The sequence below is a fragment of the Arachis ipaensis genome, chromosome B09 (genome assembly GCF_000816755.2).
Source record: "Arachis ipaensis cultivar K30076 chromosome B09, Araip1.1, whole genome shotgun sequence".
In the NCBI taxonomy this organism is placed as follows: Eukaryota; Viridiplantae; Streptophyta; class Magnoliopsida; order Fabales; family Fabaceae; genus Arachis; species Arachis ipaensis.
Genome location: NC_029793.2, coordinates 61511491 through 61515414, shown reverse-complemented (window position 1 = coordinate 61515414; position 3924 = coordinate 61511491).

The following is a 3924-nucleotide window of genomic DNA, read 5'->3' as shown; positions in this document are numbered from 1 at the left end:
GAGTGTACTTGAATGATGAGGCTCAGCTATGGCATCAGATCTTGAGTAATTTTGTGATGCCGAGTACTCACGAGACAGAGATCCCGACTACCATGATCACCCTCCTTTGGTGTGTGCTGGAGGGTAAGGACCTGTACTTGCCTCGTTTTATCCGGCATTATATGGCCATGGTCCACGTCCGAGGCACCCTCCCCTTTCCTTATCTGGTTACACGGCTAGGCCGTCAGGCTGATGTGCCTTGGGAGGATGCCGATGAGTGACCACCAGCAGTGGACTGCAGGAAGATCATCCCTCACAGCAGGAACTTCCTTGCTTTGGGCTACAGACCACCACCTGTCACTGCTACTGATGAGACAGCCCCTCCGTCTGCTGGACCCTCTTCATCCACAGCTGCCCAACTGCCCCTGCTGCCACCACTGCACCTCCACCCGCCTCCGAGCCGGTTTATCGCCTCGTGCACCATCTATTCCGCCAGCTTGATCAGATGGAACGCCATAACAGGCGCCGGTATGAGAGATTAGAGCGCCGCAGCAGGCGACGCTATTCCCATCTGAAGCTGATGATCAGACAGGGCGCCGACATCCCCTCCGAGCCCGACACACCATCAGAGCCATCAGAGGAGGAGGAGGATGAGCACGAGGAGGAGCCTCATTCCCAGGCGGAGACTCATCAGCAGGCTGGCACAGAGCACGCCACACTACAGCAGGAGGCCCCACATCAGCTTGAGGCTACAGATCCAGAGATCCCGCTGCAGTCAGTCCCTCCTCTACAACAGCCAGACTCTCAGCCCACCACCGCCACAAAGACCCCAGCTACCATCCCTCCCAGTGACGACACTCCTTCACACCCGGCTTGATTGAGCATCGAGGACGATGCTTGCTTTTAAGTGTGGGGAGGTCGCCATCTCTGGCGTTTATTTTGGTGAACTACTACATACTTTTTCTTTTATTTTGGATATTTTTCTGTTTTTTTCTCTTTTTCTTTTATTGTTATTTTCTGAGTACTTATACATTGCTACTTGTGTATTTTACTCTATTTTCTGCATTTTGCAAATTTTGTTCATATTTTAGTTATTTAGTTCATTTTAGTTATTTAGTTTAGTTTGCAATTTTAACTTATTAGTGGATCAATTTGTATAGTTTACCCTTTTTACATAAGATAGCTTAGTTATAGCTTAGTTTAAATTGACAAAAAGAGTAAGCTAGGAACTTGAACATAATAGATTTAGATCCATAAAACCTTGTATATATAGCATTACATGATGTAGTTAAACTGACAACATTTCATCAAGGAGAAACATTAAAACTTCAAAGGCCACCCTAAATTACTTTTTAAGAGAATAATGAGAATTTTTAACTAAACCTGCATGACATACATAAGTGATAAATGATTTTTCAGCTAGAGAACATATAGCCTGTGAGTTTTGAGCTTAACTGTATGGTTACATTCAAACCATGATTTCTATTTCTGTGTGTTCCAACCTTCTTTCTTATTCTGATGTTCTTTACTTTGTTTTAGTCTATATGTCCGATTATAGAATTTAGGTACATCTCAAAATAATGATTGAGGCCATCATTTGATCTTAGCTCACTTACCCAAAATTAGCCTACCTTTTAAGGGGATACAAAAAGGGGATACAAAAAGAACTCCCCAATGCAAAATAAAAAGCAATGCACATGGATAAAAACAAGAATTGAAACATGAGCATGGGACATCAAAAGCAAGAAAATAGGGAGAATAAGTAAAGAAGCATTGTTTTACTAAGTATGTATGTTAGGTGAGATCTTAGTCTAATTAAGGATTCACTTATTAGCTCACTTAGCCTTATACATATATCCTTTATGTATGTTGGTGAGATCTTAGTCTAATTAAGGATTCACTTATTAGCTCACTTAGCCTTATACATATATCCTTACTCTTTGCCTTGACCCCATTACAACCTTAATTAAAGACCTCATGAGTTTTGGTATGACTATGTTCTATAATTGTTGATTGGTTAGACGAAAAACAAAGTTATAGAAAGGAAGAATAAAAAGAAGAATAGAGTGATTAACCCAATAAACACTGAGTGATTAGAGAGAAAACACAAAATCCAGTGACGGTTCAAAAGCTCATTAATATTTATCTCTGATTGTCTTGCAAGTTTTTTTTTTCTCATCTCATTTACTAAAATGCTTTATTATTTAAGGGTTGGCTATATATATACATGACTCCTTGAGAATGTGGATTAACTTGACTACATGTAAGCTCTATATATAAGTGAATAAATTAGAGTTGCATGATGGATCATTCATTTAGGTAGTTGCATTTAAATTAGGTTGCATTGCATGACATTCCATCACTTTAACCTTAGTTATTTACCTTGGATTTAGCATGAGGACATGCTAGTGTTTAAGTGTGGGGAGGTTCATAAACCCATATTTCATGAGTTCTTTTGTGCTTAATTTGAGTGATTTATACAATCCTTCACCTACTTATTCACATTAATTGCATGGTTTTACTTTCCCCTTCTTATTATGTCATGTTGTGAAAAACATGTTTTCTAAGCTTTAAAATTAATTATTTTAATTACCTTTATTTCCATTAGATGTCGTGATTAGTGTGTTGAGTAGTTTCAGATTTTCTAAGGCAGAATGACTTAAAGGATGAAAAAGGAAACATACTAAAATGGAAGGAGAAAGCAAAACGGAGTTTTAAGGAAACTGGTATTCACGCGATTGCATGGATGACGCGATCGCGTGCCAAGCACGAATCAGCAGCGACGCGGCCACATGACTGACGTGACCGCGCGCCTTAAGCAGAACGTATATGACGCGGTCGCATGACTGACGCGACCGCGTGGCAAGGAAAGGCTCCAAATGACGCGACCACGTGACCCACGCGGACACGTGACAGAGGCCACGCACCAGAATTTACAGAATATGCCCCCAGCGAATTCTGAAGCCCTTTTTGGCCCAGATCCAAGTACAGACAGCATAGACCAGAGGTTATAAAGTGTGCGAATGCACCCATTCAAAGAGAGCTCGCCAATTTCTAGTTTTCATGATTTAGATTTAGTTTAGAGAGATTCTCTCTCTCTCTCTCTCTTAGGATTTAGGACTTCTTCTTGTTTTGGGAGTAACTCTGGATCCAGGTTTTAATGTTCTTTTATTTTGGTTCTACATTTATTTATTCCAACATTTTAATTGATTATTATAATTTGATTTATGAATTATTCCATGTCACAGATTGCTATTTGAATTTATGATAATTGAGGTATTTTCAGTTCATGATTGTTCTCTTTGATTTAAGTTATCATCGCTTCCCATCTAAGGACATTTTTATTATTCTAGCAATTTTACTTTTTCTCCTTTTGGTCCCGGTTAAGAATTCAGTAACTCAATAGTTATTAAACTCAACATAACTGATAATCGTTATCTTGCTAATTGAGCTGAACTTAAATAATCCCAACCTTTTCTTAGGAAATAATTAGGATTCAAAGGTCAATTTAATTAGTCCCTTAACTTTCCTTTGCCCTGGTAAAGGTTGACCAAGCGGAATTAAGATACAACTTTCATTATTGTTGAGAGAGATAACTAAGTTGGACTTCTAATTTCCCTTATCTTGCCAAAAGTTGTTTCACCGTTATTATTTATTTTTAATTGCCATTTAATTCACTCGTCATTTAAATTACTTGCTTCTCACCTTCTAAACCCCGATTACAACCTTTATAACCAATAATTAGAACATACTTCCTCGCAGTTCCTTGAGAAGATGACCCGAGGTTTGAATACTCGGTTAACAATTTTTAAGGGGTTTGTTACTTGTGACACCCAAAACGTTTGTACGAAGGGATTTTTGTCGGTTTAGAGACTACATCTACAACGCGACTGTTTTTATGACATTCTTTACTGGCAAAAATCCCAACGTCAGTCACTCGTCCGA